Raw genomic sequence first — 22473 nt, 5'->3', positions numbered from 1 at the left:
ATGTACTTTAAGATATTTGCAAAAAGTAGTAATGTTCTGAGTGGATATAAATACCAGCCTGTTTCAGCTTTTGTCAAGGCAATGATTCGCTATGGTTGGATTTATTGAATCTGTATGCACAGCGCCTCAAGCTTTATTCCGCAAAATGGTATGCAGCATCATCTGGATATTTATGCAACATTCACCTTCTGCTACCATTTCTGTCAAGCCATCTACACACAGTTTGACACATACCTTTTGATAAATCCAACATATGCACCACACAGAACGCACTGCAACTGCCTCTGCAACGCAATGATGCAAGGTAAAACAGCTTTCAATTGGAAATGTATGTACTTCTGGTGTACCGAAATGCAAAATCACTCTCGGTGTGATCGAGGCATGGATGGCTTGACAGAAATGGTAGCAGAAGGTGATTGTTGAACTTTTGTGCACACAGAACCACATGATGGAACAGTACACTCCGGTAAGACGAGGGGGGACGGTCTGTGTATATTTGTAAACAACAGCTGGTGTAACCGATGTGAAATGGCTAGTTAGTTAGCGGTGGTGCGTGCTAATAGTGTTTCAATTGGTGACGTCACTCGCTCGGAGACTTGAAGTAGGGTTTCCCCTTGCGTTGCAAGGGTCGCGGCTTTTGTGGCGCGATGGGTAACGATGCTTCGTGGGTGTCAGTTGTTGATGTGTGCAAGGGTCCCTGGTTCGAGCCCAGGTTGGGGCGAAGAGAGGGACGGAACCTACACTGTTAGACTGGTGCACGGAATCTAAGGAAGTCTCTAGATTTTGCTCGCCTGAAGTAGAGTATCTCATGATAAGCTGTAGACCACACTATTTGCCAAGAGAGTTTTCATCATGGCTGTTTATTTACCACTGCAGATGGCTGCTGGCACTAAACCCACACTCAGTCAGCTGTATAAGGAAAAAAGCAAACAGGAAAACGCCCACCCAGAAGGAGCACTCCTAGTGGCCGGGGACTTTAATGCAGGAAAACTCAAATCAGTCTTACCTATTTTCTATCAGCATGTTAAATGTGCAACCAGGGGAGAAAAAAACTCTAGACCACCTTTACACCACACACAGAGGCGCATACAAAGCTCTCTCGCCCCCATTTGGCAAATCTGACCATAACTCTATCCTTACAAGCAAAAACTAAATCAGGAAGCACCAGTGACTCGGTCTGGAAGACTGGAATATGTTCCTGGATTCTTCCGATGGCATTGAGGAGTACACCACATCAGTCACTGGCTTCATCAATGAGCACAGCCGAGAGCTGCCCAGTGACACAAGCCTACCAGACGAGCTAAATCCCTTATATGCTTGCTTCGAGGCAAGCAACATTGAGGCATGCATGAGGGCATCAGCTGTTCTGGACGACTGTGTGATCACGCTCTCCGTAGCCGACATGAGTAAGACCTTTAAACAGGTCAACATTCACAAGGCCGCTGGGCCAGATGGATTACCAGGATGGCTCTGGGCATGTGCTGACCAACTGGCAGGTGACTTCACTGACATTTTCAACATGTCCCTGATTGAGTTTGTAATACCAACATGTTTCAAGCAGACCACCATAGTCCCTGTGCCCAAGAACACTAAGTTAACCTGCCTAAATGACTACAGACCCATAGCACTCACGTCCGTAGCCATGATCTGCTTTGAAAGGATGGTCATGGCTAACATTAGCACCATTATCCCAGAAACCCTAGACCCACTCCAATTTGCATACCGCTCAAACAGATCCACAGATGATGCAATCTCTATTGTACTACACACTGCCCTTTCCCATATGGACAAAAGGAACACCTACGTGAGAATCCTATCCATTGACTACAGCTCAGTGTTCAACACCATAGTGCCCTCAAAGCTCATCACTAAGCTAAGGATCCTGGGACTAAACACCTCCCTCTGCAACTGGATCCTGGACTTCCTGACGGGCCTCCGCCAGGTGGTAAGGGCAGGTAACAACACATCTGCCACGCTTATCCTCAACACTGGAGCTCCTCAGGGGTGCGTGCTCAGTCCCCTCCTGCACTCCCTCTTCACCCACAACTGCATGGCCAGGCACAACTCCAACACCATCATTAAGTTTGCAGATGACACAACAGTGGTAGGCCTGATCACTGACAATGACGAGACAGCCGATAGGGAGGATGTCAGAGACCTGGCCAGGGGGTGCCAGAATAACAACCTATCCCTCAACGTAATCAAGACAAAGGAGATGATTGTGGACTACAGGAAAAGGAGGACCGAGCACACCCCCATTCTCATCGACGATGCTGTAGTGGAGCTGGTTGAGAGCTTCAAGTTCCTTAGTGTCCACATCACTAACAAACTGGAATGGTCCAAGCACACCAAGACAGTCTCAGGAAACTAAAAAGCTTTGGCATGGGTCCTCAGATCCTCAAAAGGTTCTACAGCTGCAACATTGAGAGCATCCTGACTGGTTGCATCACTGCCTGGTACGGCAATTGCTCGTCCTCTGACCGCAAGGCACTACAGAGGGTAGACTCCAGCCACCCCTGTCATAGACTATTATTTCTACTACCGCATGGCAAGTGGTACCAGAGTGCCAAGTCTAGAACCAAAAGGCTTCTCAGCAGCATTTACCCCCAAGCCATAAGACTCCTTCCTGAACAGCTAATCAAATGGCTACCCGGACTATGCATTGTCCCCCCACCCCCCCAACCCAACCCCTCTTTTACACTGCTGCTACTCTCTGTTTATCATCTATGCATTGTCACTTTAACTAATCCTACATGTACATATTACCTCAAATAGCCTGACTAACCGGTGCACCACTCTGTACAGGTACCGCCTGTATTTTTTACTGGTTTTTTTTTGTATTTCTTTACTTATCTTTTGTTTACCTAATACCTATTTTTTACTTAAAAACTGCACTTTTGGTTAATGGCTTTTAAGTAAGCATTTCACTGTAAGGTCTACACCTGTTGTATTCGGCGCACGTGACAAATAAACTTTGATTTGATTTGATGCTGTATACTATTTTGCGCAAAAACACTATCGGTGTAATTGAGGCGTTAGGCAATTCTTTGAGAGAAAAACAGTCATTTAGAGTGTCATTTAATTTCAAAGCTAAAGTGGATGTTTACACTTAAAACTATCACAATTCCATCTAGTTGTGCTATGCCCATTGAGACATTTAAGTCATATTCAAGGGGTATTCAAAACATTTGCAATTACTAATATGTTGAGAATCTTGACTGCACCCATGGGCCATAGCCTCGCAGCACTCTCTATTCATATCACACCATAGCCTACAATGTGCCTATATCGAAGTAACTGTAGTACGACCAAACTGTTTCCAATCCGTCCTATTATTTTCATGACAGTACTCTGATGGTGGACAATATTGAAGTATTTAATGAGGCAAACGACTTTGTTGGACCATCCCCCAATGTGCGCGGGTGCTTTGTAGCTCCCCCTTGTTGCGTACATCGTGATCTCGCAGATGCAGAACCTCTTGCAAAAGAAGGGTCACCTTCTGTCATTGCAAAAAGAGAACTGATTTAAATTCTGAAATATTTGGATAACACGCGAACACCCTGGTAAGTCAATCTTACAAGTTTGTCCGTTGTGGACGTTACACAGTGTCGATGATTAGATAACGCTGTGTAGCCTACTGGCAAAGGGAAACAGGGATGAAGGAATCTTTCTCGCATGGTTCCCATCGTTTACATTAATTTACCTGACCAACGTCAGATTGCAATACAGTGTTGTTTTAAAAAAAATCTCTTAACGACATATTATAATTATGAAACGCATATACGAATGCATTGTTATTAAATGGTCAATACCTTGATCTAGCCTAGTATGTTGTTGTTTTGTATGTTGAAGAGGGTATAATACTGCTGTTTTATGTTTTCACTTGTCAGCTGGAAAATGTGGTTTGCTTTATGTCGTATTTGGCAATTCTCTTATTGCTTTAGGCTACGTGAATTATGTTTTTTTTATTCCATAATATTCTACGACCATTTTCCCACCATGCAGATGTTTTCCTCTTTGATCACATAATGATAATAAATTAGCTGTTTACAGGCTATATGCTCCTGTTTTCCTTGTAAAATGTAAGCATTATGGCTAAGCCTTTTCTTATGGGTAATTGTAACAATGTAATTTAGCCTGTGTATGAATAGATCGAATAAAATAAATTTAGAAGAAAGTACTGCAGGCTATCGGCCGCAGATGCTACCATCACACGTCCTTTTTGGTGGTCAAGGTTGTGAGATTGCCATTTATGCTTCCTCCTAGCACTAACAGTGAGATAAACAGACCATGGAGGTAGCCTGGACGAATAAACAAGTTCGCAATGATGCTTCTGAATACTATTTCATAAAGCAGTCGACCAACGACGAATAGTAGTCTTTGTTTATTGTTTTGTAGGCTATCAAGTCTCCCATGTGCAACATTTGTACAATGTAATGCCAGAAAATCATGTGGCAAATTATTGTATGGAATACTAATGAGGGCATTCCGGTCTGACGTTATGTAATAGCCTGTCATATCACAGTGAGGAGCCATCGCTACTGTATTTGAAAGCCTTATTGTTTTTCTTGATGGAATCTCTGCCGCTCCCCTCTCACGAATCAACAATATTATTGGCATTAATGGAATTGTATTTCCTATCAAGTGTCTCAAGCGAATACACTATATATACAAAAGTATGTGGACACCCCTTCAAATTAGTGGATTCAGCTATTTCAGCCACACCCGTTGCTGACAGGTGTATAAAATCGAGCACACAGCCATGCAATATCTATAGACAAGCATTGGCCGTAGAATGGCCTTACTGAAGAGCTCAGTGACTTCCAACAAGTCAGTTCATCAAATTTCTGCTCTGGTAGAGCTGCCCAGGTCACCTGTAGTGGAAATGTCTAGGAGCAATAACGGCTCAGCCACGAAGTGGTAGGCCACACAAGCTAACAGAACTGGACCGCTGAAGCGAGTAACGCGTAAAAATCGTCTGTCCTCAGTTGCAACACTCACTACCGAGTCCCAAACTGCTGCTGGAACCAACATCAGCACAATAACTGTTTGTTGGAAGCTTCATGAAATGGGTTTCCATGGCCGAGCAGCCGCACACAAGCCTAAGATCACCATGCGTAATACCAAGCGTCAGCTGGTATGATGTAAAGCTCGCTGCCATTGGACGTTGGAGCAGTGGTGAATCACCATCTGGCAGTCCAACGGACTAATCTGGGTTTGGTGGATGCCAGGAAAACGCTACCTGCCCCAATGCATAGTGCCATCTGTAAAGTTTGGTGGAGGAGGATTAATGGTCTGCGGCTGTTTTTCATGGTTCGGGCTAGGCGCCTTAGTTCCAGTGAACGGAAATCTTAATGCTACAGCATACAATGACATTCTAGACGATTCTGTGCTTCCAGCTTTGTGGCAACAGTTTGGGGAAGGCCCTTTCCTATTTCAGCATGACAATGCCCCATGCACAAAGCGAGGTCCATACAGAAATGGTTTATTGAGATCGGTGTGGAAGAACTTGACTGCCCTGCACACAGCCCTGACCTCAACCTCATCGAACACCTTTGGGATGAATCGGAACGCCGACTGCGAACCAGCCCTAATCGCCCAACATCAGTGCCCAACCTCACTAATGCTCTTGTGGCTGAATGGAAGCAAGTCCCCGCAGCAATGTTCTAACATCTAGTGGAAAGCCTTCCCAGAAGAGTGGAGGCTGTTCTAGCAGCAAAGGGGGACCAACTCCATATTAATGCTATAAGAATATTTTGAAGATAAATACACAACTCAGAGGACGAGAAGACTAGGATTAACGATCAGTAGGAGTTGGTTTTCAGTTAGAATCTGTGGGATGTCAGTCATGAACTCAGAGCTACATGTGCTACGTGGGCCACATTTTCATTGGTCTGTACATAGAGTCTGGAGTGGATACTTGTTTTTTGGCCATTGGCCAAGTTGTCCTGCAAGGACTTCTCATTGGTCAACCCCAGACTAGGGTGGGGGGTTATAAGTGGCATCCTGTCCTTTGTTCTGTGGAGAAAAACTGAAGGACAGGGAAGACTGGACGTCTACTTTTCAGCATAGCACATATGATTTGTCCTGCTCAAATAAATCTATTTTCTCCCCCTGATTTGCTTTGGGGTCTGTGTTATTGAAGAATAACCTCAGTTGCTAACAATGCCCATGATTGATGTTCAACGAGCAGGTGACCACATACAGGTGTCCACATACTTTTGGTCATGTAGTGTCTGTCTAAGTGCAGTCAAAACACAAGATAGACCGGTAGAATGCGCATGTATAAACATTTATGCAGTTTGTGGATGTTTATATCATTAGTGATTCTTCTGCACCACTAGTTATGGCTGATGAAACAACCGTGGGATGTGATGTTAAATCCTTATTCACAGCGCAAGGTCTTGTAGGAGGTAGCCTACAACTGAGAACTGGGCAATGAATAAGGGGATGTCAGGCCCTTCAGAGAAATGGGTTGTTCATGCCTCCCTCATCAGGGTGTCGACAAGGTCTACGAGGGGACCAACTGCCTCAGCATAGTTTATTGATGCAGAGGAAGGGAAGGTAGACTATACGGCTGTTTGTTCTGTATGCCGTCACTTGGGTGAAGCTGTCCATGGTGCTATGTTGAGCTCTGCCGTCAGTGGGTTGAACCACACCCTCTGCACGTCTGTCAGCAAAGGTGCCACTGAGTGATTTGGCTGCAGAGGAGGGAGAGGATGGAGACGATGCAGTAAGGGGCATAATCCAATTGTAGTGCGGCGAAGGAGCTGTAAGGGTTTGCTTTTTATTAGCGGACTCCATGCACTTTTCTACCTTGGAGTTGAGTCTTTCAACAGGAGCCGTTCAATATCAGATGACTAAAAATAATCTTTCTTGTTGACTCAAACTGAGTTTATACTTGGATTACTCTTCTTTATTAAGGTAGTCTAGCGGTTAGAGCGTTGGGCCAGTAACCGAAAGGTTGCTGGTTCGAATACCCAAGATAACAAGGTGAAAAATCTCTCTGTGCTCTTGAGCATGGCACTTCACCTTCATTTTCTCCAGAGGTGCTGTATTACTATGGCTGAACCTGTAAAACAACACATTTCACTGCACCTATCTGGTGTATGTGAAGAAAAAATAAATAGATCTTTACTGACTATCTTTCTTCTCTGGCTTTTTATTTAATTTATTTAACTAGGCAAGTCAGTTAAGAACAAATTCTTATTTTTAATGACAGCCTACCCCGGCCAAACCCAAACCCGGAAGACCCTGTGCCAATTGTGCGCAGCCCTATGGGACTCCCAATCATGGCCGGTTGTGATACAGACTGGAATCAAACCAGGGTCTGTAGTGACACCTCTAGCACTGAGATGCAGTGCCGTAGACCGCTGTGCCACTCGGGAGCCCAAAGGAGGAGGCCCTTGCAGTGCTAAAACACGCACTTACAAGTGCCCACATAATCTCGTCGAGGAAAAGCTAGTCTAAAGCTGGCGCCAACATTCAAAGAGGGCGTGCTGTGCATCCAAGTCTCTTAACACGAACTGTTTCCTGCCTTCACCCATTTGTTTGTTCTCCCGCACAATGTCATTCTGTCGCTGATCTTGGATTAGTTCAATTTGTCAGTGTCATGTCCGTGGGTCAGAATCTGCTCAAACTTCACACCAGAACCCAAGCACTCCGTTCTGACACCTCTGGTGTCCTGGCCCTCCCACCCCTCCAGGGGTTCAGCTCCCACTCAGCCCAGTAAACGCTCTTCTCTGTCCTGGCACCCCAGTGGTGGAACAAGCTTCCCCCTGGTGCTAGGACAGTAGAGTTCCTGCCCATCTTCCGAAAACCTCTGAAACCCTACCTCTTTAAAGAGTATCTTAAATATTCCCACAGCACTTTGTTTCCGAGAACCTGTTGCAATGGATTTGTTTTGGTGCAATGACATAACTGAGATCAGAGAAGTGTGTGGTGGTCAATTAGTTAGAATTATAATATCTGCATATAATATAGGCCCTACTAACCTTTGCCTGTTTTCCCTAGCTCACATTGTTATCCACAGTAGCCTGTGTATGTGTGGGTTTTAATCACAAACACATTTGTGGGTTTTTTCTAGGTCTAATGACATGCTTCACTTTGTCTTTGCTTCTGAGAGTGGTTGTGGAAGCTGCTGCTGCTTACAGTCTAAGAGTTTGTTATTAGCATTGCATTATGATTTGCGGTCATGCAACCAACGGCTCTGTCACATCACTGTGGTTATCATACAGAGAGTAATGGAATGCACTCTAATTCTGCCACCAGTGAATGGTCTGTCAGAGGGAAGGCAGTGGGAGGAGATGGCAAGCTTGATCACAACAGAGGAAGCTAACCATAATGGAATAGGGCACTCTAGGTAGTTTTTAATCCTCCTCCTCTTCAGTGTTCATCTGTTTTTTTAATACACGCTGAAACATAACTGAGGATTAACAGATGGAGCTATGCGAAACATGAAAGAAGACGTCACTTTGTATTTTTGAGATGTGTCATTTGGAATTTGATATCAGATTTACAAAATTGCTGTAGAAGACAACCACTGAGTATGGTCAGTGCTACATTTTGGCAACTGTGTTATCAAACACTCAGCAACACCTAAGGATCATGAAATGTTGTGTTGGGTCGGTTGGCCCATAAAAGAAAAATACCGTTTTTGGGGGGGTATTTTTTAAATATCAAACTACAGGAGCCTGCTTTCAATGTTCAAAATACACCAGAAAGCATAATGTAGCCACAAGCAAATACAGGTAACTGCCAAAATAAAGGAAACACCAACATAGTGTCTTAAAAGGGTGTTTGGCCACCACAAGCTGCCAGAACCGCTTCAATGCGCCTTGGCATAGATTCTACAAGTGGACCTAAACCATGCCAGGAAAATGCACCCCATAACATCTTATTTGTATCCCTCATTTACTCAAGTATTTCCTTTATTTTGGTAGTTACCAGTTGCCTACAGTTGGGAAGGCCGCAATTTGAGAAGGGTGCAATTGCGGTTCGCAATTCAGGGCGTTCCTGCATGTGGGCATTCCTGCATCTGCAGGAACCCCTCTTTATACTTCTATTGGTAAATGTTTAAGTTAGTTTGCGGCACAGTGTCCTATCTACCTAGCTAGTACACAGTGTCGCCCTAGCCTCCCGTCTACTGTGCTAGTGGGAGGGGGGGACAACCGGTAGACGGTGTCCTTCGACCCTGCCTGTTGGGCACAGTTGTCTTTGGTACACATCAGGCGGGAGGCCGGGGCGACACCGTGTGCTAGCTTGCTAACTTGCGAGCTAGCAGACAGTGACGCTAACTAGCTAGTTAGCAAGCACACGGTGTAGCCCTAGCCTCCCATCTGCTGCGCTAGAGGCAGGCGGGCACTAGGCTTAGGCGGTATACTGTATATACTGTATACCAGGGTATTTGGAAATAGCCACAGGATGGTTTTTCAATACAATTGAAACTATTTATTTGAAGTTTTTCAATACATTTTTATATTTGTAACTACTTTTTAAGTAAATACCTGCAGTGAACTTGTGCAATAAGTTAGGAGATAAAGCAGACCGCGTTCTTCATTTCACCTGTTACATTATGTTACATTATGAAGCTTACCGTAGTTCCCCAGAATAGTTGAGCCAGTCATGTGTTTGTTTGTAAATAGCACAACGGGAGAAAGCGGGAGCAGGTGAGTCCAGCTGTGTATTGACAGGGATAGTGTTTTATACTGAAAGTCAAAAGTGTTTTTTTGCTTCAAAAGAGTGATCAGGGACGTGCAACCATAGTTTTCCTTCACAGAAAATACATTAGTGCAACACATTCGTCAGAAAATAGCTTAATTTTCACCAGATGACAACAGACGTGCAATGCTATTTGGCTGGCAGCCTCACAAGTAAGCTTACAATGAAAAAGCAAGGTCTTTTTTGCAAAAACGATGCATGGCCATCATATTTCTAATGTTTATCATAGAAAGAATGTAGCCAGCTACATTTTGTAATGTTTTAAATTTAATCTAGCATTTTACCAGAGAAAAGTTGGCTAGCTACACCCGAGAAAAGTACTGGAGAAAAGTAGCTACACATCAGTCAGAGCACCGAATGCCCATTCATGAATTCTCATCTGAGTGAGGAAGTGCAAATGATGCATGAATATGTCTGATGCCTAGCAGAAATTACATTAAGAAGCATTTTACATCTGCGTTTACACTTTTTCCTGTATGAAAAATGCGGAATTCTGCATTAACACAACCCCTAAATGTAATTTGCTAGTTAATCTAAGTAAGTGGCTGAATTAATAAAGTGAAGGGACATCATATTCTGTTAGCTTTCTGTCGTGTTTGAGAAGTCAAAGCCATTTTGATGTTATTTGTACAGCTGCCACTATCTTGATTTCCTTGCATTTCCCCCCTCTCTCCTTTCTTGGCCCGTTTTCTCCTCTCCCCTCTTCTCCAAGCAGAGCAGGCAGACCCATTGCCCTAGCGGCTCCACACATACACAATGTGTAGCCTACACATGCTCCAGAGCCAGTAATGTTCTTCCTTCAGACAATCATGCGTCAAAACTTTGTTCATTGCACAATATCTCTCGTTCACATTCACTTGTAAATGTCCAAACTCACAAAAAATGACATTCGGTAGCTCCTACCTATATACCGTAAATTTCGGACTATAAGCCGCAACTTTTTTCCCAGGCTTTGAACCTCGTGGCTTAAACAATGACGCGGCTAATATATGGATTTTTCCTGCTTTCAATTTTTTTCTTCCAAAAAAACACATTCTGTGACGTGCTCAGTTTTTTGGCGGCATGAAGCTTTCATTAGACCAATGAAATTGCCGAACGGGTTAAGGTCAAACAACTTTTTTGTTTACTGTTTAGATTAAATCGAGCGCTCTCAAACTTCCCATCATTCTGATTACGGTAGTCATTTTGTCACCCTCATCATGGCAAAGACACAGAGAAATGCATATGATGCAGTTTTCAAGTTGAAGGCGATTGATCTGGCTGTTGGAAAAGGAAATAGAGCTGCTGCATGGGAGCTTGGTCTTAATGAGTCGATGATAAGACGTTGGAAACAGCAGCGTGAGGAATTGACTCAGTGCAAAAAGACAACTAAAGCTTACTGTACATTTTTAATTTTTTGTTACAAGCCGTGTTTCGTTAAAGCCTATTTATTTTTGTTACAAGCTGTGTTTCGTTAAAGCCTGTGTAAAGTTCATTTGTTTCAATGTACCGGTAGGCACCTGCGGCTTATAGACATGCGGCTTATTTATGTTCAAAATAATATATCTGTTTTAATTCAGTGGGTGCAGCTTATATTCAGGTGCGCTTAATAGTCCAAAAATGACGGTATGTATAACTTTATGAGCTGGATTGCTTGTCTTTGCAATTACTTTATTTTCGTTTGCGCTCATTAGCATATTTAGCAGCAGCCTCTATTGAAATTCGCCATTACTTGTGGTAATTTCACTAGCATTCTGGTAATAGATGCCCAATGTGCTTCTTTTGTGCATTTTCGGCGCCCCCTTGTGTTCTTAACCCGGTAATACCGTATATCCCGGTATGAGAGAAGGTTGGTATGATGATATGAAAATCTGGATACTGCCCAACCCTAGCGGGCACAACCGGTAAACGGCATGGTTTTCTCCTAGCTAACTCGCTAGCTAGCACACCGTGTCGCCCCAGCCTCCCGCCTGTTGTTCTAGGGCCACCGGTAGACAGTGTCCATCGCCTCACCTGTCGGCTACTGTTTTCCAGCAGTTCGGTTAACAACGGTGGGGGCAGGTGTTCGGCAGGTGGGAGCGAAGGGCACTGTCTACCACTAGCTAGCTAGGAGTAAGCTAGTAAGCAGGGGAGAAAAAACTCAGGTGGGGGGTGGGGGTTCATGCAGGAACCAATGGAAGGCCCACATGCAGGAACAATTGTGGGCTGCAGTTGCACACTATTAGACAATTAGGCCATGAATGTGCTCCAAATGTACAGCTTTTTGCATAGACATATAATCCATTGAAGGGTTTTGGAACCCTTTACCCTGGCAGTTTGACTATTAAACTCATGGGTACGCTAGCAATGGCTGCCAGCCCTGACTTGAATGGGAACTGCCATCTATGGATTATATTTCTATGGTTGGTTGCGGCTGTCTGTTGCCTTTTGAACATTTCAAAATACAATCGTGGGAAAAACGTACAGTTTGGAAATGCCTACTGCTGAAAAGAGAAGACTAATCTGTCTGTAGAACCAATAGAACCCATTTTTTCTCAACTGTTTTCTCAACAGCAGCACTGTTTTTCAAAGTAGCTCATTTTGAGATGCGCGCATCGCCTATGGCTTCATCTTCATCATTAGGTGAGTCAGTGTGCCACTGGAAATGTTATTTAGTAGCATATATATATATATATATATCCTGTTGGGGATAGGGGGCAGTATTGACACGGCTGGATAAAAAACGTACCCGATTTAATCTGGTTACTACTCCTGCCCAGTAACTAGAATATGCATGTAATTATTGGCTTTGGATAGAAAACACCCTAAAGTTTCTAAAACTGTTTGAATGGTGTCTGTGAGTATAACAGAACTCATATGGCAGGCAAAAACCTGAGAAGATTTCATGCAGGAAGTGGCTTGTCTGACAAGGTGTCGTTCTTCTTGTCTCTGTTTATTGAAGAGTGAGGATCTTAGCTGTCCCGTGACACTTCCTACGGCTGCCATAGGGTCTCAGAAGGCGGCAAAAAGTTGAATCGTGGCTTTGCAGGCTCTGGCTGAAACAAAGTAGCGCGTTTGGGTAGTGGCTGGTTACAGTACTGTGAGACTCAGGCTCGTGCCCGCGTCGACCGAAAGCTTTGTTTTCTTTCCTCTGTTTAGCTAAATGGACATTCCCGGTCGGAATATTATCGCTTTTTTACGAGAAAAATGGCATAAAAATGGATTTTAAACAGCGGTTGACATGCTTCGAAGTACGGTAATGGAATATTTAGATTTTTTTGTCACGAATTGCGCCATGCGCACGACCCTTATTTACCCTTTCAGATAGTGTCTTGAACGCACGAACAAAACGCCGCTATTCGGATATAACGATGGATTATTTTGGACCAAACCAACATTTGTTATTGAAGTAGCAGTCCTGGGAGTGCATTCTGACGAAGAACAGGAAAGGTAAGACCATTTTTGTTATAGTAAATGGGATTTTGGTGAAGGCTAAACTTGCCGGGTGTCTAAATAGCTAGCCCTGTGATGCCGGGCTATCTACTCAGAATATTGCAAAATGTGCTTCATCCGAAAAGCTATTTTAAAATCGGACATATCGAGTGCATAGAGGAGTAATGTATCTATAATTCTTAAAATAATTGTTATGCTTTTTGTGAACGTTTATCGTGAGTAATTTAGTAAATTGTTAGTAAATTCCCCGGAAGTTTGCGGGGTATGCTTTTTCTGAACGTCACATGCTAATGTAAAAAGCTGGTTTTTGATATAAATATGAACTTGATTGAACAAAAAATGCATGTTTTGTATAACATAATGTCCTAGGTGTGTCATCTGATGAAGATCATCAAAGGTTAGTGCTGCATTTAGCTGTCTTCTGGGTTTTTGTGACATTATATGCTAGCTTGAAAAATGGGTGTCTGATTATTTCTGGCTGTGTACTCTGCTGACATAATCTAATGTTTTGCTTTCGTTGTAAAGCCTTTTTGAAATCGGACAGTGTGGTTAGATTAACGAGAGTCTTGTCTTTAAATAGCTGTAAAATAGTCATATGTTTGAGAAATTGAAGTAATAGCATTTCAAAGGTTTTGAAAATCGCGCCACAGGATTCAACTGGCTGTTACGTAGGTGGGACGAATTCGTCCCGCCGGTCCCATAGAGGCTAAATATATATATATATATATATACACTACATGACAAAAGTATGTGGACACCTACTTGTCAAACATCTCATTCCAAAATCATGGAGTTGGTCCCACCTTTGCTGCTATAACAGCCTCCACTCTTCTGGGAAGGCTTTCCACTAGATGTTGGAACATTGCTGCGGGGACTTGCTTCCATTCAGCCACAAGAGCATTGGTGAGGTCGGGAACTGATGTTTGGCGATGAGGCCTGGCTCTCAGTCGGCGTTCCAATTCATCCCAAAGGTGTTCGATGGGGTTGAGGTCAGGGCTCTGTGTAGGCCAGTCAAGTTCTTCCACACTGATCTTGACAAATCATTTCTCTGTATGGGGGCATTGTCATGCTGAAACAGGAAAGGGCCTTCCCAAAACTGTTGCCACAAAGTTGGAAGCACAGTTGGAAGCATTTCAAGAAGCTCCCGATGAACAGTTCTTGTGTTGACGTTGCTTCCAGAGGCAGTTTGGAACTTGGTAGTGAGTGTTGCAACCGAAGACCGATGAATGGACTGGACTGACAGCATGTGTTATACACGTGGCTGTGGGCTTCCCAAAATGGTGGACTACATGGCCTGTTTCTCACATTCAACAATCACATAGATCTATGTTTTCTCTTAGCTTGGATTTGTTCAGACCTAAGGATAGATTTCCATCGGTCCAATGTCCATTGCTCATGTTTTTTGCCCCAAGCAAGTCTCTTCTTCTTATTGGTGTCCTTTAGTAGTGGTTTCTTTGCAGCAATTCGACCATGAAGGAAGGCCTGATTCACGCAGTCTCCTCTGAACAGTTGATGTTGAGATGTGTCTGTTCCTTGAACTCTGTGAAGCATTTATTTGGGCTGAAATCTGAAGTGCAGTTAACTCTAATGAACTTATCGTCTGCAGCAAAGGTAACTCTGGGTCTTCCTTTCCTGTGGCGGTCCTCATGAGAGCCAGTTTCATCATAGCGCTTGGTGTTTTTTGCGAGTGCACTTGAAGAAACTTACTAAGTTCTTGACATTTTCCAGATCGACTGACCTTCATGTCTTAAAGTAATGATGGACTGTCATTTCTCTTTGCTTATTTGAGCTGTTCTTGCCATAACATGGACTTGGTCTTTTACCAAATAGGGCTATCTTCCTTATACCACCCCTACCTTGTGACAACACAACTGATTTGCTCAAACACATTAAGAAGGAAATAAATTATGGAATTTAACTTTTAGCAAGGCATACCTGGTAATTGAAATGCATTCCAGGTGACTACCTCATGAAGCTGGTTGAGAGAATGCCAAGCTGTCATCAAGGCAAAGGGTGTGTCGTATCGTGACATGACTACCATTAATGTTATGGCTGTTATTTTATAAAATTAATTAACTATGATTAAATTAATCATGTAACAATTAACTCATCAATTAACTTGGGGCACCACGGGAAAAGTTTGTTTAATGAGTTACCTTTTCCCGAATGAACTCAAGAATATATCAGAATATATCGTTATCATACCAGACATCAATTAATAATTTTCTCATATCAGTCTCATTCTGAACGTCGTTGACCTCGTAAATCTGCACGAACCCTAGCCTAAAAGTGGTGATTCAGCGATACACAAATTGTCTTGATCATTTATTTACTAACTAACTAAACAATCACACAGAAATACATAAACACACAGAGATTATAGGTTATTGATTACTAACATAATGCAATGAAAAGTCCCTAGTGGGCTAACTCGATATGACGGCTTGTTACACAATGAAAGGGGTGGGAAAAGAAAGAGCGGTAGAGACAGAGAGTGGGCTTATTGTACATACATGTGGAAAATATGCTCATCGTAAAAGTGATATTTAGCACCCTAACAACCGCTCATTCGGATTTAGAGATGCAACACATATTTACGCTTATATGTCTTCGTCGTCTCTCTGTTGAAATCACCCGGTCCATCTATGGGGAGTAGTTCGACAGAAGTCTCTGGTTTGTCCACCAGAGGTCACAATGTCCTTTGTAGTTGTAGTCGGCTTCTTTGTCTCTGAATGTTTGTTAGACTGGATCCTTCAGGTGTTCCACACGCGTTGGTCTTTGGGGAAATGTTATTCTTTTCTCGTCTTCGGTCGAGTTTCCTAGACTATTTTACATATACAGCTGCAGACTGAATGTGTCTTTATCTTCTTCACTCGTCAAGAGTTTCAGAGGGTCTTACCATTTTCTGGTGTTGTAGTTTTAAACCATTTGTCAGCCATGTAGCCACCGCTCCACGCTGTCTGGTCTGTAGAGATTGCAACCATTTCAACATGTGGATTATCCTCACTTTCTTTGGTCTAATGTACATTTTGTTACGAGTCCTTTTTAAGCACTCTGGTCAAAGGGGGTGTTCCATCACACCAGAATTATGTCTGTGCTCACGTAGGCATGGTTACTGACTGGATAAATCTTTATTTGAAATACAATTTCTCATTTAAAAGGCTAAAATCACATTGCTATCTTTTCACAAACAGTTTAATGTTTAATCATATAAGTTTTACAACATTTAGATGTAAATCCGATAACTAGGACATGTACACTTGCAGAGTTACAGTTATCTTGTTATACCATCCTTAATGACATCACATAACAACAAATTACATGACATGATTATTGTTTGGATCCCCACCAACCATTCCAGATGTTTGGATTCCAAAACGAATGTTCCAATGTCCAATCTTTTGATGTTAAAGTCTCTCTACACACAAAGGATTTTTAACTCAATACTGCAGAGCAGAAGGGAGAGTTTCTGCCAGGTATTTACGATCCGGTTGTTAAGTGATAAATCTCTGGTGGGAGAGAGGAGGAGGGGGGGAGTCTGGCTATCTGTCAGCCCTGTGCCGAGCTAATCTGGCACCTATGATCCTCAATCAAGAGAGAGAGTCATGACAGGTGGTTACTTTGAAGAATCTCAAATAAACAAATCTAAATATATTTCCTAACACTTTTTTTATGTCTTCACTATTATTCTACAATGTATAAAATTGTAAAATAAAGAACAACACTTGAATGAGTAGGTGTGTTCAAACTTTTGACAGAACAACCCACCAAACCAAGACCAAGCAGCGGAGAAAGGAGCGGCAGGTTGAGGATATGGACTATCGTGAGTTGGGAACAGATTCTGGCCGGAGAGGGCCTGTGGAGGAAGGCTGGTGAGGACCGGGAACGCTACCGGGGGTACACGACTGGCGAGGAAGCCGGAGAGGTGCCCCCAAGAATTTATTTTGGGGGGGCCACACGGGTAGTTTGGCTAGACCAAGGAAGAGCCATAAGCCAGCTACCCGTGAGTATGTGGAGGAGCGTATGGAGTGGAGGGCGCCGTGTTTTGCTGAGGTGCGCACAATCTCGCCCATACGCACGCACAGGCCGGTGCGTGCTATTCCAGCCCCTCGCCGATGCCGTGCTAGAGTGGGCATCCAGCCTGGTAGGAGAATGCCTGCGCAGCGCGTCTGGTCACCGGTACGCCTCCTCGGACCAGGTTACCTTACGCCCGCTCTACGCACGGTAACCATCAAGCCCCTGCACAGCCCAGTTCGCCCTGTATCAGCACCCCGCTCGTGCAGGGCTGCTAGTTCCATCCAGCCAGGACGGGTTGTGCAGGAGGTGCGGTCAAGGCCACCTGTGCGCCTCCATGGCCCAGTCTTTCCGGTTCCCGCCTCTCGTGCTGACCCGGAAGTGAGTACCTCCAGTCTGGCACGACCAGTACCAGCACCACGGATCAAGCTTCCCATGGGTCAGCCTAGTCCTAGTCAGCCTGTTCCCGCTCCTCGCACTAGCCATGGGGTGTGTGGTTTAAAACTGGCAGTTCCAGTACCAGCACCACGCATTAGGCTTATAGTGCATAATAGTAGTTCCTCTCGGCCGGTTCCTGCTTCCCGCACTAGCCCTAGGGTGCGTGTCTTCAGCCTGGTACCTCCTCTACCAGCCCCACGCATCAGGCTTCCAGTGCGTCATCCCAGCCTCGAGAGTTCGGCAACAGTGTGCAGTCCAGAGTATCCGGCAACAGTGTGCAGTCCAGAGTATCCGGCAACAGTGTGCAGTCCAGAGTATCCGGCAACAGTGTGCAGTCCAGAGTATCCGGCAACAGTGTGCAGTCCAGAGTATCCGGCAACAGTGTGCAGTCCAGAGTATCCGGCAACAGTGTCCAGTCCGGAACCGAGGGAGTCTGCCTGCGACCCGGAACCAAGGGAGTCTGCATGCGACCCGGAACCGGGGGAGTCTGCCTGTGACCCGGAACCGGGGGAGTTTGCCTGCGACCCGGAACCGGGGGAGTCTGTATGAGATCCGGAACTGAATAAGTGTTTGATTAACTGTGAACTAAATGAGTCTGCCTACAGCATTAAACGGAATGAGTCTGCCTACGATCCGGAACGGAATGAGTCTGCCTACGACCTGGAACTGAGTGAGTCTGACTACGGTCCGGAGCCAAGCAAGTCTGTCTACAGTCTGGAGGGCAGTAGGCCCGAACCAGAGCCACCTCTAGGATAGGTGGGTTGGGGAGGGGGGGTGTAGCACAAGTGCCGTCGTTGACGGCAGCCACCCTCCCTTCCCTCCCTTTTTTTTGTTTAGGGAGTATTTGGTTTTGGGTTTTGTTGTGGTATTGGGGATTGTTGTGGTTTCTTTTTTAGGTGCATTCGGGGTATGCACCTTTGGGGGGGGGGTACTGTCACGTCCTGACCAGCAGAGGGAGTAGTTGTTTAGTATTTTTGGTCAGGACGTGGCAGAAGTACTGTGTTGTATGTGTTTTCTGGTATTTCTGTTTCTATGTTGGTCTGTGTGGCTCCCGATCAGGGACAGCTGGTTATCGTTGTTCCTGATTGGGAGTCATATATTAGGAGTGGGTTTGTCACCTGGGTTTTGTGGGTTGTTTTATTTCCCACTGCTGAATGTAAGTGCATAGCCTGTGAAACTGTCTATTAGTTAATGTTTATTGTTTTGTCCGTGTCCATCATAATTTAAATAAAATGATGTGGAGCACGCAAGCCGCTGCGTATTGGTCAGATAATGATTTTGAAATATCTTCAGATGAAGGTGAAGATTGTGACAATGCAAGGCTGGAATTGGGAAGATTTGTCTTTGTGAAGGATGCATGAATCAAGCCACGTACAAGGTTGTCCAGGAAAAGAACTTGCTTCCTCCTACTCTGACAATGTTCCCCAAGGATTGGTTTTTTCAGCAGGACAATGCTCCATGCCACACAGCCAGGTCAATTGTTGGGGTAGGTTCCTTGTTCCTTGTAAATCATTGGCTTATTGATGAAATCAGCAATCAGACAATATCTTCAAGTAAATCAATCAAACCTTTATTAATATAATTGCAGACAGAAGTTGACAACGGAAACATTGCACGCATGTTTCAAAGTAAGTTCTGCAAAATAAAAAAGGTCAATGTTGCTTTAATATGCGTGCCGTCAACTCCTAGTGATGTATCCTACTACGTCAACACCTACTCATGAGACCAAGCCCATGCATATACAGTTATACAAACTTGCAGGAGTGAACAGTAGTCCAGTGTTTTATAAGGTCTGAGAGAGTAATTTTCCAATCCCGTGTGGCTTACAGTGGTATGTCTGACTTGTCTCTTATCTCTTTACTCTCCTGCAGGGTTCTGTGTCTATGTATCTCTTTTAGCCTTGAGGCGCTTTCTCACAGACACCCTGTTTTGATGCAATACCTCACACATCTCTCAGACCGTTTCTTATAAGAAGCAGAGACTAGAAAAGAACTGTGGAACAGTATTAAACCTTATAATGCATATATTGCTAATCTGTGGTCCAGGACCCTATAAATGTAGTGGGTGAGGGTCTTATAGCCCTTCCCCTTCTATTAATACAACATAAGCATAATCAATTATTAAAATACATCAATCATTTGGTGCAGCCCCTATCATGACCCCAAGGTGAACCCCATCACAATCAAGGTGTGGATGGAGGACCACCAGATCAAGACCCTGTCATGGCCAGCCCAATCTCCAAACCTGAATCCCCATTAAAAACCTCTGGAATGTGATCAAGAGGAAGATGTATGGTCACAAGCCATCAAACAAAGCCGAGCTGCTTGAATTTTTGTGCCAGGAATGGCATAAAGTCACCCAACATCAATGTGAAAGACTGGTGGAGAGCATGCCAAGACGCATGAAAGCTGTGATTGAAAATCAGGGTTATTCCACCAAATTGATTTCTGAACTCTTCCTAAGTTAAAACATTAGTATTGAGTTGTTTAAAAATGAATATGAACTTATTTTCTTTGCATTATTCGAGGTCTGACAACACTGCATCTTTTTTGTTATTTTCATCAGTTGTCATTGTCATGTTCGTGTATGTAGGTGGCAGGGAAGTCAGGTGCAGGAGAAACCAAGTTGGTTAATATGGAGTATTTAATAAAAAATAAAAAACTCCAAAACCAAAGTACAAAATACATGGGTAAAGTATACCCGTTGCACACCGATACACAAACCCACATAACATAACATCACAAACAATCACCGACAAGGACATGAGGGGAAACAGAGTGTTAAATACACAACATGATAAATTGATTGGAAACAGGTGTGTAGGAAGACAAGACAAAACCAATGGAAAATTAAAAACTGATCGATGATGGCTAGAAGACCGGTGACGTCGACCGCCAAGCACCACCCGAGCAAGGAGGGGCATCGACTTCGGCAGAAGTCGTGACAGTACCCCCGACGCACGGCTCCAGCAGCACGTCGACACCGGCCTCGGGGACGACCCGGAGGACGAGGTGCAGGGCGATCCGGATGGAGACGATGGATCTCTTGAAGCAGCGAAGGATCTAACACATCCTCCACCGGAACCCAGCATCTCTCCTCCGGACCGTACCCCTCCCAGTCCACGAGGTACTGAATACTGAAGACCCCTCGCCCGACATCTTGAATCCAGGATGGATCGAATGGAGTACGCCGGGGCCCCCTCCATGTCCAGAGGGGCCGGAGGAACCTCCCGCACCTCAGCCTCTTGGAGCGGGCCAGCCACCACCGGCCTGAGGAGAGACACATGGAACGAGGGGTTAATGCGGTAATAGGAAGGGAGCTTAAACCTATAAGGACTTTAAACGGCCCCACAAACCGCGGACACAGCTTCCGGCAGGGCAGGCGGAGGGGCAGGTTTCTGGTCGAGAGCCAGACCCTGTCCCCGGTGTGAACACCGGGGCCTCACTGCGGCAACGGTCTGTGCCCACTTTCTGGCGCCGCATGGCGCGCTGAAGGCGGACATGAGCAGCGTCCCAGGTTTCCTCCGCGCTCCGGAACCAGTCGTCCACCGCAGGAGTCTCGGTCTGACTCTGATGCCAAGGGGCCAGAACCGGCTGATACCCCAACACACACTGAAAGGGAGAGAGGTTAGTGGAGGAGTGGCGGAGCGAGTTCTGAGCCATCTCTGCCCAGGGCACAAACTCTGCCCACTTCCCTGGCCGGTCCTGGCAATAAGACCTCAGAAACCTACCCACATCCTGGTTAACTCTCTCCACCTGCCCGTTACTCTCAGGGTGAAAACCTGAGGTAAGGCTGACGGAGACCCCCAGACGTTCCATGAACTCCCTCCAGACCCTAGAAGTGAACTGGGGACCCCGAAAGACGTGGGTAAACAGAGCCTCCGTTGTTTTGTAGGGCCGTAGGGAGACCGGGCAAAGGGAGGAGATGACAGGACTTAAAAAAACGATCCACAACGACCAGGATCGTGGTGTTACCTTGTGAAAGTGGAAGATCAGTTATAAAAACCACTGACAAGTGCGACCACGACCGTTGTGGAACGGGTAAGGGTTGTAACTTACCCCTGGGTAGATGTCTAGGAGCCTTGCACTGAGCGCACACTGAGCAGGAGAAAACATAAACCCTCACGTCTTTAGCTAAAGTGGGCCACCAGTACCTCCCACTAAGACTGCGCATCGTCCGATCAATCCCAGGATGACCAGAGGAGGGTGACGTGTGGGCCCAGTAGATCAATCGATTGCGGACAGCAGACGGAACGTACCGACACCCAGCTGGACACTCAGGGGGAACGGGCTCTGCACGTGACCCCCGTTCAATGTCCGTGTCCAGCTCCCACACTACCGGCGCCACCAAGCAAGAAGCTGGAATTATTGGAGTGGGATTCATGGACCGCTCCTCTGTGTCATACTGCCGGGACAATGCGTCTGCCTTAACGTTCTGGGAACCTGGTCTGTAAGAGAGGGTAAACACAAAACTGGTGAAAAACATGGCCCACATTGCCTGGCGAGGATTCAGTCTCCTCGCTTCCCGGATGTACTCCAGATTGCGGTGGTCAGTCCATTCAAAGCCTTGACGACAGCCAACAGCTCCCGGTCCCCCACATTATAGTTTCGCTCCGCCGGGCTGAGCTTCTTGGAAAAGAAGGCACAGGGGCAGAGCTTAGATGGCATACCCGAGCGCTGAGAGAGCACAGCTCCTTTCCCAGCCTCAGACGCATACACCTCCACTATGAATTGCAAAGACGGATCCGGATGAGCCAACACAGGAACTGAGGTAAACAGAGCCTTCAGTTTCCTAAAAGCCCTGTCCTCCCCCAGCTGACCACTGCAAACGCACCGGACCCCCCTTCAATAGTGCGGTAATGGGAGCAGCTACCTGACCAAAACCTTGGAT

At 45.2% G+C, this 22473-nt stretch overlaps 1 protein-coding gene across 3 annotated transcripts in view; it reads left to right on the top strand.

Moving 5' to 3' along the window:
* Positions 1-3417: 3417 nt before the first annotated feature.
* LOC106567295 (protein kinase C and casein kinase substrate in neurons protein 1) overlaps positions 3418-22473 on the top strand; it is a 76624-nt gene continuing 57568 nt past the window's right edge. For 2 of the 3 annotated variants that reach the window (XM_014136438.2, XM_045693157.1), the window contains exon 1: positions 3419-3563. The gene's annotated coding sequence lies outside the window, so the exon portion shown is untranslated. Of the gene's footprint in view, positions 3564-22473 lie in introns of all 3 variants that reach the window. The other variant, XM_045693158.1, reaches the window with a different exon arrangement.

This window comes from Salmo salar, chromosome ssa13 (assembly GCF_905237065.1).
Source record: "Salmo salar chromosome ssa13, Ssal_v3.1, whole genome shotgun sequence".
Classification (NCBI taxonomy): Eukaryota; Metazoa; Chordata; class Actinopteri; order Salmoniformes; family Salmonidae; genus Salmo; species Salmo salar.
This window is presented reverse-complemented; position numbering and strand designations above follow the sequence as displayed.